Source organism: Thermobia domestica, chromosome 6, assembly GCF_964235325.1.
Source record: "Thermobia domestica chromosome 6, izTheDome1.hap1.1, whole genome shotgun sequence".
Taxonomy (NCBI): Eukaryota; Metazoa; Arthropoda; class Insecta; order Zygentoma; family Lepismatidae; genus Thermobia; species Thermobia domestica.
In genome coordinates this window covers 246,841,239-246,855,684 of record NC_137459.1, presented here as the reverse complement: position 1 = coordinate 246,855,684, position 14,446 = coordinate 246,841,239, and the positions used below count along the sequence as shown (strand labels likewise).

Below are 14,446 nucleotides of genomic sequence, written 5' to 3'. Positions count from 1 at the left end.
TTTTACAAGTTATGACAAGAAGCAACTGACTTGGACAAAACAACGGTTAGTTGATGAGGCAATCTTTTTTTTTTTTTTTTTTTTTTTTTTTTGTCTTTGAGGTGTGCGGCTTCGATATCAACAAATACAGAGTGGTATACAGTCCTGTATGTTTTATATATGTAGGTGTGTATACCTACTTTTGGCCCACTCTGTATTTCATTCTTTGTGAATTTTTTATGTTTGTTGCTCATCAGTCGCGCTTCTATTTTTTTTTCTAATTTTTCGAGTTCATGATAATTAAGAATACATTGCGCAGTTCGAATACATGTTCACGTTTTCATTCAATCCAACTCAAGCCGCTTCAGATACTATATAGTTGTATTTCTTTACGAACAATTAATTGCGTACCAGAAATACACCCCAAGAAAAAATTCTGCGCGCTTATCTGCTCAGTATTCAAGGTTTAATTACAACCTGAATTGTTAAAATGCGAACGTAAGTTGCATTAGATATCTAAGCAGTTCCTATGGATAATTCAAACGCATGCTAATTAAGGTCTTTCTAGCCAGCACTTCTGCTATTCATAAATCTTACGCATTCGAATAGGAGTGACTCACTCGGGCTCATGCTCTCTATCCTGAATGGAGATTGCGTTCGCTAATCTCAATGAGGATCACACTAGTCAAGATTCTCACTAGTTCAAACTTGAGCTTGATATTCACTGTGAAATTCTCTTTACCTCGATCTCGTAATTCCACACGTCCTTTCCTGTTTTCACATTTGTCTCACCGTTTTCGATTTATAGGGGTGACCGTGGACTTTTCAATTAAGTTTTTGTTTACATTTTGACCCGCCGCCATTTTGCACAGGGTTTTCGTAGAGAGTCGAGACTTGCTCCATTTTCCTTCATTTTACAGCAGCTTTCAAACAATGTGCTACTTAACCGCCCTTGCCATTTGAAACTTTTGAGTTGGATCCCGTCTGGAATCCTGCGGGGAACCCTGGGGCAATTTTTTCACAACAAAAAATGTGCCCTTGAAAATGATGGGATATGTGTTCACCGAGTTTTCCATTTACCCAATCGTTTCCGAACAAATGACCCATTTCACACTTTTTTTTCAGGTTTTTTTTTTTTTTTTTTAGTTTTTAGTTTTTACATTGCAAAATATGTTGTAACTCACGATATCCCGCCCGGTGGCACGTATAACTTTGGGATTCGTCTAGTTATAACATATCAAATGAGAACACAATTGTCTCGTTCGGATCTCAGCGGAGTCACTCCCTTGTCAAAATGTTTTCTTGGTAGATATTTCCGGTAAACACGATAATTTATTGTAATACACGGCTGTAATTGTAGTCTAAGATACACGATAACGAAAATATGGCATAATAGACTAACATAATAATATGCAAATATTACACTGGAAAATAAAATCTTTGGAAAATTGCAAAGAGCAACCTGAGATTCATGTTCACAATCATACCTCATTATTTAATTTTAATGGTTACTTCATTATTTAATTCTGTAAAACTGTTAGAATCAGTTATAGGATGTGTAGAAACGCTTTCAAAATGCATTAAAATTATAAATGACAAGTAAAAGGTGCCTTGCTGAGCGTCTAGTAGGGATCTCCTCAGGTCTGCCCCCCCCCCCTCGCACCGAGGGGTCTGCGGACCCTTTATCGCTGCCACTGGCTAATATGAATATGAAACAGATGTCAGGCAAAGACAACTAACTGAAAGTACAGCTGTGTTTCCCATATGGTCAGACGGTGACTTATTTATGGCACTAGCCATAGTAGAAGGCGGCATAGTTGAAGAAACTATACCCTTTCAGTAACCTAAATTGCACGAAAATTTCCAAAGCGGACTCATTCACCTGAGTACAGCATCTTGCCCACTTTGTCCAAGAGTGCAATGGTATGTTTCTAACTTTTCTACCGAAAAGCATTTGTCTGGAATGGTGTTTCGGAGACAATAAAATAAACAAAATAAACTAGGCAGAGAGAGAGAGAGAGCGCAGGGAGGAGGGAGTGTACCAATTATACCTTCCTCTAAACTTTTCTTCGCCTTCTACAAGAAAAGGGTCGTTCATTTTTTTTAATTCCCATTTTCTGCCTAGTCCTTCTAGAAAGCGAGGAAGGGCTGGGGGATGTGAAAAAAAAAACTGTAGGATTTCACGACCATTTTATCTCTTGTTTGTCTTGGTTGCTAACAATATTGTTTCTCCATAAACTAGGCATTCCTCATGCTCCCATGCAAAAAGCCATTCTGTTACATAGACATTTTTGCAAGCTATAAGCATATATTTTAAACAAAAATATTGGATATGGTGAATATGCTCTTAAGCACTAATATACGCATTAACTTTTGAAATGTGCATTTATATGCACCATAAAACTTCAAATTCGAGCTGTATTATTGTTGTTAAAAACCCCTACCAAGTCTAAAAGAGATGCATATAAGCAAATACAATACGCATTTGCATAAAAATACTATGTCTACTCATTACCAACCTTGTAAGTAGCATGGAAGCACAGTGCAGTGCATGCATCACTGTCTGTGATAATCACAGAACCTTGTAAGGACCACTTAATAACTTCTGTAATGTCTGAGGAGACATCATGAATCGCAGTGGCTTCAGCGTTGAATTTGAATAAAAGTGTCATTTTTTACTAATCATGTGTTTCTTTGTATTGCTTCCTGTATCATACTTTCTATGTATGGTTCAAGTTCTACCAATCTATGCCACTTCGGGCATACGAAACTTACTTTCGCAAATAACATAGCACGTGGAATGTACTTTTGTCCTAAGAGTTGCACAACAGTGTATACCTAGGTACATATAGTAGCAGAAGTGTCCGAGTTACGTGAGGAACAATAAAGTTTAATGTTATACGAAATAACTTCTTTCCTCCTTTAAAAACGAGAAAGATGGAATACGTGTTTGCTTATTCTTATTGAGGAGCTTATAATCAATAATTCACGTCTCTGACTTTACATTCAACATTATGTGCTTATAAGATCTGAAGTTAGAGCAGTATAGGAATTACTGTCTCTTACTTCATGAGCGAAGTATTTGCATGGTGGATTTCACACCTCCAACTCAGGCCTCCAACCATAACTTAAAACAGGGGAGAGCAAGATAATTTTGAGAGGCTAAGTCTAAATGAAATCTTTCAATAAAACTTCACGTCTCACGATTTTGCCCTGTAAGTTAAAAAAAAAAAAAAACAGTGACGTAGAGAATGAATGAAAAGATGGAATGGCAAGTGGGAGAAAACTAGAAAACCACGAGAAAGTCCACATACACGGTGTTTCTATGCCACAAAGCCCACTTGGCATTAGATGGGATCGAATCAGAGTCCTCACACACCAAGGGTGAAAGTTGTGCCACTGAGTCACAGCGGCCCCGGGCCTAGGTCGAGTCCATTTTACGTCCTATTAAAACGGCACTGGAGATTAGATTATACTGGACAGTAGAGTAGACGCCATTAGCACGGGGCTCCCCTTAGGCGCGGGACCCGATTGGGAAAAGTCGGTCCAATCGGCTTAAAGCTGGCCCTGTAAACCAAGTATGCATTCTACTATAGTGCAATGATTTCTTTTTACAATATGCACAAGCTTCTTCAGCTTAGTATTATTCCAGGTCTTACTGGAAATTCTTTATACATTAATATACAGAAAAGAGGAAAATATTAAACACTCCCGATGCTGTTTATATTCAAGTTCCACCTCATTAGCATCTCTGAAGAAGGGGCGAATTGCTGACATGCAAAAATAATCGAAAAGACCAATATTAATGTCAAATCTATAGTTTTCGGGGTCTCTAAGCAGATTGGTGACAATCTCGTGCATTTAACTCCAAGATTAGCCCTCATTGGTAATAAGACATTTTGTAACATCAAGGAGAGTAGGAGGGTGATATGTAAAATGATCGTAAACGGTAATATTAGTATCGAAGCCACAGTTTTCGGGATCACTGAGATGAATAGTGACACCCCCGGCGCTGTTTGAAACTGAATTCAGCCTTCATTAGTACCCTTGAGGTAGGAAATTGTGACATACAAAAATAATTGGAAATGACCGATATTAATATTGAATGCATAGTTTTCAGGGTCCCATTTTTGATCTGTAACAGTTCTTCTGCCCTTTAAGTCAAAGTTCAGTCCCGAGCGGGGGTTAGACCTCCTAGCACCCTACGGGTTGTACGAAGTAGGGAACGTGTAAAAATAATAAAAAAACGACCTATATTAACATGCAATATACAGGGTGCAGAAAAAGTTCAGCAACGGTCCTATATCTCGCGAAATATAGGGATCAGCAAAACAAATAAAAACACGTGTTAAATAGTTTTGCTGATCTGTATAGATACTGGACCATTCCGGAACTTTTTTCGCACCCTGTATAGCTTTCGAGATCCTTGACATGAATAGTGACACATCTTACTGGTATATCGTCTAAGTCAACTTTCATCCCCCATTATCACTCCTAGGGGATGGAAAAGATGTGATATGTCAAAATAATTGACCGAGGTTAGTGTCGAATCCATAGTTTTTAGTATCGCTTTTTTATTCGAACACACGCTGGGCAAAAAGATTTGAGCTTGATATTCTTGGAAACATCGTTATCAACATTTTTACTTTACTAGAAAAAGATATAAAATTATAAAAGAAAATTCATAGGGTGGGGGAAAAATTCCACTGCCATCCTTTTGTTCTTCCTAATGACCATCCAGCACTTTGTACTACATTGCTGATCTTATATTGTTTTTCGACAGAAGAGGAATTTGACTGCCTAATGCCCGGAGAAAGGAATATTTCGATTTAAGCGAAATTTAATAGCAATCATTTTCGCGACAATTGCAGTTGTTTTCACGGTTTTTTGATTTTCGTCTGTCAGCGTCTCTAAAATGAAATTAGCAATCATGGACCACCATTGAGTTACTACGAGTATATTTATGCAACGTCAACTGGCCTTCTACAAGTTCAATGATGTTTCCTCGCTGTATGTAAAACTTCAGTGTTTGTGCTTAATTGTAGTTTCTTGTAGAATAGGAATGAATATAACACATTTATGAGAAATATATATATATATATATATATATATATATATATATATATATATATATATATATATATATATACTGTAAATGTAATGTAGTAACGTAAATAAAATAATACAAACTTAACCGTGCTACAATAAAACATTAAATAATATTCTATTTTGTCCAATTCGTAGGTAGTATACATTGGTGCTATTCTAATCTTTTAACAGCCGGTTCTCTCTCTCTCTCTCTCTCTCTCTCTCTCTCTCTATATATATATATATATATATATATATATATATATATATATATATATATATTCCCGTTCTGCCTAATCTTTCGAGACGGGAAATTCTGTGCAGTGAAGGATCTTTTCTAGGGAATTTTTAGTAATTCTAATAGATTCTGTAAGAAGAATAACAATTTCTCCAAGTTTAATCATATATTTTAGATGTTATTCTACTTGTTCTTGTCGGAAAAATGACTAGGTATATTCTGTTATTAGCAGCGTTATTCACGTCTACTTTAGTAAAGATGTATCTTTTTAATACTTACAGAGAAATGGAAAATTAATTGATTTAGTTACAAGAAAGTCGTTTGACATTGTAACTGAAACGAACATAAAATAAACTTATTTCGGTCTAATGTCAAGTAATTTCACAACAAAATTTTATTCAGTTTTCCAGTAGTTCATCTCCACCATGACCATCCTAAGGCTCGCAGTACGTAAAAGGTGCTACAGTTCACATCCTCAAGATGTATTTGGATATATGTCAAGATATATTAAACAAACAATGCAAGAAGATGCATAATTCGGCCTGTTTCCTTTTTCTAGAGGGAGCCTTTGTCTTCTACATCACAGCTCTTTTTTCGGCATCACCTCTATACATGATCAGGTCCACGTGCTTTGTCCTCTATACATGATTCTGTACTACATGCAATATGTCGTACTTATATTGTTTTTTTTTAAGATGGGGCCAGAATGGCTCAGGGATAGAGCGTTCCCCTCTGGTGCATGGGGTCCATGGTTCGATCCCAGCTCGAGCCAGGTGAGCTTTGTGATGGACAAACACCGAGTGCGTTGGTATTCTCTGTGTTCTACCGTTTCCTCCCACTTTCCACTATTTCATTCATTTCTCATCATCACCGTCTCCTTTAGCCTAGTCAGCATTACCGTAGGACGTAAAACTTAAAAATGTCATTTCATTTCATTTCATTTATACCGTCAATGTAAATACTAACAATACTAAATACCACACATCGTCAATATAGCCAATACAATTTAAATAAAAATCTCATCATCGCAGATCAAAATGTAAGCAGTATGCAACCACATCTATGTAAGCCACCAAGCCTATTACACGTGGTTCCAGCCTTCCTAATAATCGTAAATATCTGTGATTTTATTCTGTATGTGACCACACAAATAGCATTTTAATTTCGATTATTTTACGGTAAAAAATATTCTGTGAAATGCAATGGAAAATCAGAAGGAGCCTTCTTTGCAAATTTCTCAAAGCCTTCATTCGTTGTCGTCGTGAGTAATCCGATTTGGTAGAGAAGCGTGATTATCTAAGCAAACTCATCACCAACAAAACGCCGAACACGTATTTCAGACTTTGACCGTTTCTGATTTTGAAAACACACCTGCGTAGACTATAAGTCATTACTCGGCACCTTGCATATCACACTGACATTAACAAGTCATACATAATAACTTTTTAACGTAATAAGTAAAAGCTTGCTGTGATTCTTATTGAAACGTTTATGTTGCGAGCGGAGCAAGCAAGAAAATTTTTATCAAATCTATTCCTTTGCAAACTAACAACAATACTGATTTGATAGGACGCCAAGACGTTTTCAGGGCGACGCGTCGTTCAATATTTTTTCTTTCTTCTTGCTCGTTCGGCGACCCCTGCTATTAGCGCCGAGCCAACCGCTCCGCTCGCTCTCCTCTAGCTACGCCTCTGATTACTATATATATTTCTCATAAATGTGTTATATTCATTCCTATTCTACAAGAAACTACAATTAAGCACAAACACTGAAGTTTTACATACAGCGAGGAAACATCATTGAACTTGTAGAAGGCCAGTTGACGTTGCATAAATATACTCGTAGTAACTCAATGGTGGTCCATGATTGCTAATTTCATTTTAGGGACGCTGACAGACGAAAATCAAAAAACCGTGAAAACAACTGCAATTGTCGCGAAAATGATTGCTATTAAATTTCGCTTAAATCGAAATATTCCTTTCCCCGGGCATTAGGCAGAACAAATTCCTCTCCTGTCGAAAAACAATATAAGATCAGCAATGTAGTACAAAGTGCTGGATGGTCATTAGGAAGAACAAAAGGATGGCAGTGGAATTTTTCCCCCACCCTATGAATTTTCTTTTATAATTTTATATCTTTTTCTAGTAAAGTAAAAATGTTGATAACGATGTTTCCAAGAATATCAAGCTCAAATCTTTTTGCCCAGCGTGTGTTCGAATAAAAAAGCGATACTAAAAACTATGGATTCGACACTAACCTCGGTCAATTATTTTGACATATCACATCTTTTCCATCCCCTAGGAGTGATAATGGGGGATGAAAGTTGACTTAGACGATATACCAGTAAGATGTGTCACTATTCATGTCAAGGATCTCGAAAGCTATACAGGGTGCGAAAAAAGTTCCGGAATGGTCCAGTATCTATACAGATCAGCAAAACTATTTAACACGTGTTTTTATTTGTTTTGCTGATCCCTATATTTCGCGAGATATAGGACCGTTGCTGAACTTTTTCTGCACCCTGTATATTGCATGTTAATATAGGTCGTTTTTTTATTATTTTTACACGTTCCCTACTTCGTACAACCCGTAGGGTGCTAGGAGGTCTAACCCCCGCTCGGGACTGAACTTTGACTTAAAGGGCAGAAGAACTGTTACAGATCAAAAATGGGACCCTGAAAACTATGCATTCAATATTAATATCGGTCATTTCCAATTATTTTTTGTATGTCACAATTTCCTACCTCAAGGGTACTAATGAAGGCTGAATTCAGTTTCAAACAGCGCCGGGGGTGTCACTATTCATCTCAGTGATCCCGAAAACTGTGGCTTCGATACTAATATTACCGTTTACGATCATTTTACATATCACCCTCCTACTCTCCTTGATGTTACAAAATGTCTTATTACCAATGAGGGCTAATCTTGGAGTTAAATGCACGAGATTGTCACCAATCTGCTTAGAGACCCCGAAAACTATAGGTTTGACATTCATATTGGTCTTTTCGATTATTTTTGCATGTCAGCAATTCGCCCCTTCTTCAGAGATGCTAATGAGGTGGAACTTGAATATAAACAGCATCGGGAGTGTTTAATATTTTCCTCTTTTCTGTATATTAATGTATAAAGAATTTCCAGTAAGACCTGGAATAATACTAAGCTGAAGAAGCTTGTGCATATTGTAAAAAGGAATCATTGCACTATAGTAGAATGCATACTTGGTTTACAGGGCCAGCTTTAAGCCGATTGGACTGATTTTCCCAATCGGGTCCCGTGCCTAAGGGGAGCCCCGCGCTAATGGCGTCTACTCTACTGTCCAGTATAATCTAATCTCCAGTGCCGTTTTAATAGCATACAAGTGTGATGTGGATCCTATGACTATTTTTGCTCCTAGTACATGTAATTAGTACATGTCATTCTGATTGCGGGGCCCATGGGCAAGTGGCTCTGTTACTCTCGGTTGTCAAGTACAACACAACATATTGAAATACACGTACACTCATGTCCAAAATTATTGTCGCATGTCTATAAATATGTTGTTGTAGGAATATAATTTGATAACGAATTCGCCCGTTATTTCTTATAATGTTAGTATGTGCATAATAGGCAAAGACATGTATGTGGTTTTCATGTCAAAAGAGCAGTAAATAAGAACAATAAAACGAAAATAAAACTTTGTTGTCCATTTTTTTACTCGTTCTAAGTTTCGTATTTATAATTCTTTTCCTATGAAATTTACCAAAAATATACATTTCCCGATTATACGCATAGTACCAGTATTAAAAGTACCCTGCAAAATCATAATCAAATTATATTCTTACAAGAAGACGGTTATAGATATTCGACAATCATTTTGGACATGAGTGTGCATCCATGGACTCCACAAAGGAGGGTATGGCCTCTCCCTACCAAGTAAATGAATAGTTTGTGAGCCCTCTCCCTAACAAGTAAATGAATAGTTTGTATTAAGTTTCCAGGCATAAGCAAATATTTTCTGAATTTAATGCTGGAGTAATCTCTTTATTTTTTTACGTTAAAACGCCATTTTGTTTTTCAGCGAATTGAAATGCCGATTATGCGAAAATATTGGTCCAACTTCAGTGAACATTTGAAGATATTCAGCTACAAAATTTTTAAAAGAAATGAATAGCGGGAATGTGCATTCAAGTTGTGAACAAGGTGGCTTTTATTCTGGAGAAAACTTATGTTTGCATACATCGTTGCTAGCCGATTGTTTGTTTCTTGGCCACATTTATTGCCGAATATCGTAAAATATTCACTGAAGATTCGGCACTATTTTCCTACAATCGTCATTAAAATCCGATGAAATATTTAAAAAAGGAAAAGAAATGCTAGAGATGAGATTGAAACACTGTCTTCGAGAATGCATTAGCAGAAGCCGACTAGGTTCGGAGTTCCATTCACGTTAGTTCCGTCCGCGGCCAAGAGTTTTGCAGGCAAATGTCATTGTTCAATTTGAAGGTGGCCGCACAGGAAAGTGATAATTGAATATATATATATATATATATATATATATATATATATATATATATATATATATATATATATATTAGTTCTACAGACCTTGGTGCAAGTTAGTTGTAAACCTGGGGCCCCGCAAATTGTTCCCAATCTGGCCCCGCAAAACCTAAGGCCGGCCCTGTTGGTTTAGATGTAATTTGGTAGATTTTACTGTGTACTTTTTGAAAATTCATGAAATTTGTATTTGTTCAATTATATTTTGTCGCTAATAGTTCTTGAATGCCCACAACACATTTATTGAAGCCTTCTTTATTCAAAAGATAAAAGAACAGCTAACATACAGACAAAGAAACTACACTTTTTGTAGCTTCTGAATATGTCGTCGACACTTAAATAACCTTTCTGCACTTAAATGTATATTAATAAATACTAATTATAAATACTGAATTTTTATGTCCAATTCTCTGCGACTTATTTTACTATCTCCGACCTTGTGAAATCTGCCTACAGACAACTAAGTTAAGTTAGTCTTGACATACAAAAGCTACTTTCACTCGTGCACTATCATGACACTAGGAACATTTACATGCGTTCTAAAACCAGCTTTGTTGAAGACAGCGTTCATAATATTGCCTAAAGTGAATATTGCACCTCTCAACATATAAAAGACAATTAACTGAAAAGTTGGTGTTTGATGTCGCTTTACAAGACTAATTCTACATGAGATGGGAATAGGATCCGAATCGAAGTGTTTTATTATTATTATTACTTAATTCAAGACTTCTACTGGATCCACGCGCACAGGAAGCAAGGTGGAGGCACGTGGGGGCATGTTATAAAGGACGAAATCCGTAAAAAAAAAAAAAAAAAAAAAAAAAAAATGGGTACTTTACTTTTGGAGTTACAGTAGTTTTTCTCGGACGATATTCTGAAGAACGACTCAGTCGATTTTGATCATATTTCGTAAGTAAATATTTCATTAATACGGTGACTTGACAATATAGCATAACTCATTTGTCTTGAAAGAATCTACGAGAGATAGTACAGTATTTTATTAATAACAATATACTGTGGAGCAACAAGAGATAGTTTACTACTGTGTTGAGTTTTTTTTTCGAGTGTTTTTTTTCTCATAAATGAATCAGCAAATTATGTTCATATTACACATATAAATGAAAGCAACAAGGTATAAAGGTGAGAGTCCACTTTTGATGAAAATGTGGTTGAAAGTATTTTTGTGTGCGACATGTTCTGAACGTAAAGAACGTTCTAAAAGCTGTAAAAAGGTTGGGACAGATGATTGGACGGAGATATTGACACTTAGAATAAAGTTTTCCCATAAACAAATACACAAAACTTCAACTTACCAATCTTGTTTTCTCGAAAGTATTAGTTTTGAACCTTGATCGTTTCCCCTTGTATCCTTCAAATGTCTCATTAATAAAGTCTCATTAATAAAGTGATAATATGACTTACTCATTTAAGCAAGGGGAAGTTTATTATTGAGAATGAGTTTCTTTTTAGAACAATTTTCCCAAAAACGACTTAGGCGATTTTGTTCAAATTTCATTAATAAACGTATGTTGCGTATATCATTTATCATGAAAACATTTACAAGGGATAGTTTATTTATTTATTTACAATATCTTCATGCACGACCCATGTGATTTAGTTATCTCATATGCAAATATTTCATATAATAACCCTAATACAGGGGATAAATCATTTCCAATATAAAAGTCCAAAACGATTAGTTTACATTTGAAGCTGAGTTTTCTTAGAACAGTTTTCAGAAGAAGAAAAAAAAAAGCTGTTGTTCGTATGTCAGTAATAAATACAACATAACATGATTTAGTTTAAGAAGTTGGAACGGGAAAATTTAGTCCAGCTTCCCTTACCTTTAATTTCATTTGCTTTAATTATTGCGTTTTATGTGTGACCGTCTCCTCCGTGTTGAACCTATCTGATAACAAAAACATAAATTAATGTTCTAGGGCTATCCTTAATGAACTCTGGTAAAGACAGTAAAGAAGTCTACGCGAAATACTTCCATAGATAGTCAACGTTGGTAATAATTATTCGTAAAGGTGTTAATGGATTGACTCCATTAACAAACTCAGTCGAGATAATCACTCTAGCTATATTTTTTTTAAACAGAACTCAAAAGTTCGCTAACATACATGGAATATGGGAAATAGTAAGCCACCGTCAAAGTCTCCGCTACCAGTTACTAGGTTAACGAAGTTACTTCATGGACGAGCTCGACCGAGATAATTACTCTAGCTATCTGTTGCAAAAAAAGATAATGCGAACATGTATAGGATATAAGATGTAGATAGCCACCGTTAAAGTCACTGTTATCTGTTAATCTGATAACGAACTGACTCCATTTACGAACTCGTTAATAATATATAAATTTAAATGTTGATTAATCATCCGGGACCACAAGATAATATTGTATATTATCACGTTTCTTGGTATAAATAGTACTGCATATTAATGTGTTCCATTGTCTATTTCTTGAAGGTAAAGTCCAGAAGGTATAGAGTTGTTGGCTTCCCGCGCTTGGACCTGCTCGTTACTGGGGGTGTGGTAAGAGGATAACCAATCACCATCGGCCAATCACCGCGTTGAGCGAGCCACGAGTAAGCAAGCTGGCAACTCCCCACAAACGCCATTACAACTTTTCGCGGGAAGCCAACGACGTTATACCTTCCATAATATACAATATTACAAGTAAAGGTAAAATCCTATATGCTTTGAAATTGCTTATTATAGTGTATATGACATGTTTCTACACGGTATACTTGCACAAGAGGGTCCGTTTCGTGATCCAAAGGAAAAGCAGGAGCCAAATTGAGAGACAGCAACGAAAATACCCTAGGAGCAAGGAGGCAGCCGAAAGCGCAGGTGCAGATGCTATTCGCAACAATTGTAGCGATATAAATATATATACACCAGTAAAATGAGTATTCCAGTATTCGTGTGCCTTTGCCACGTAGGCGCCCTAACCCTCACTGTTACTAGTCTACATCTGTTCACTGTCTATCTTTCTGGCTTCTGTTTTTCTCGCTGGGTCACGGAACAGACTCTCTCGTGCAAGTATAGCCACTAGGAACGAACGTGTAGAATATTTGTATTATCATTCTCATAGCATATAAATCTGTACTCACAGTTTAAACCTGAACGCAGCTAGGTAGGCCCGAAAAAAGTAGAGAGTGTGGCGTGCCTATGCTACTGAGGCTTACCTGGGTTCAGAGGCACATCGCACACTAAACGCTCTTTTCCAGATGGGGTTTCCGTACCTACAAATCTAGAACGTATTCTCATGTTTATTCTACTAAGGAGATTATTTGAGTAAATAAAAGGTACACAAATTTCGTGGAGGAAAACGTGAGCAAAAGGAAGCATCCATCAATAGCAAAGGTAGTGTATGAGGCTCAATGCGAGTACCTTTGTTTTTAAAATGAATCTAATTTGGGATCTAGTTTCTGGGAAAATTTTGATTAGTGTCGGACAGATGTGTGTCAATAAATGACTACTACTTACGGACTTAAAGTTTTCCATTCCAGTTCGTCGTAATTGACACCAACACTCACAAAACACTTCACTGCTAACACAGTTTGTAGAAGTTGTTCGGTGGCACTTGTTTAGTCCATAAAGAAGAATGGAAAGTCCTCTAATTCATTGGGCATCAAAATTGCTAGAAGATCAGTCCTGTGCGGTGACCAATAAGGAGTTGGGGTCCCAGCATCGTAGTCGGCTAGCAATCGTCTCTTCCCTTCTCTTCTGTGAGGGCGATGTTTTCGGCGACTTCCCTCTTTTTAGGAGGACATCGAGGGTATCTTCTAAGTACTCTGAGGGATCCAAAGGTTTATAAAACAGTCTTTTTACATATTGGATATCTTCTTCCTCATATTAATTTGTTTTTCGGTGATGAAGTAAAGCAAATAGGATGAGCTCGCACACAAAGATCTTGCGCGACAGAGTTTTAGAGGCAAAAAGCTTAATGTTACAAATCGTTAGTCCTATTTGTAGCTTCGTATGGCGTTCTTCGAGCGATGAAGCGTCCATACCTCAGTAAATCGATTTCCTGGCGATGGGAAAGCTCTCCTCAATGCGTTTCTATCTTAGGTTTGCAGTTTCGTTGAATTTTTCAATCTTCTGCTCTGTCTGCATATCTGTTTCCCGGCTAATGCTGAAGGCCGATTGAATGAAGTAAGGAAAGTAATCTTTTCTATGCAATGAAAATTAATTTGGAATAGTTGCGTTTTTCTCCGATTATTTCCTTTTTACTCGTTCTTATTTATTTTTGCTTTTTTTCTATAAATTACAAATTAGATGAGTTTTACGATATTATCTTATGGCTTCGGATGTTTAATCTTCACGCAATGCAAAAAGTGCCACTATTTTTTAGTTTTGCCGTGACATGGACCGGAAATATAAATTCTGCTGGTAGTGAATTCCTACCATAGATTGATGCATATATATATATATATATATATATATATATATATATATATATATATATATATATATATATATATATATATATATATATATTGCATTTGTTGCTCTTTTGGCAATTGTTTGCATGCATATTGTATATGTATACACCGTTGGTGGGTTGCGTACTTGTGAAGATGAACAGGAGTGTTT

At 36.4% G+C, this 14,446-nt stretch overlaps 1 long non-coding RNA gene across 1 annotated transcript in view; it reads right to left on the bottom strand.

The window, feature by feature from the left end:
• LOC145687773 (uncharacterized) overlaps positions 1-13,856 on the bottom strand; it is a 152,242-nt gene extending 138,386 nt beyond the window's left edge. The window contains exon 1 of the long non-coding RNA XR_014131757.1: positions 13,337-13,856. This is a non-coding gene — a long non-coding RNA (uncharacterized LOC145687773). The remainder of the gene's footprint in view (positions 1-13,336) is intronic.
• Between the last annotated feature and the right edge of the window lie 590 nt (positions 13,857-14,446).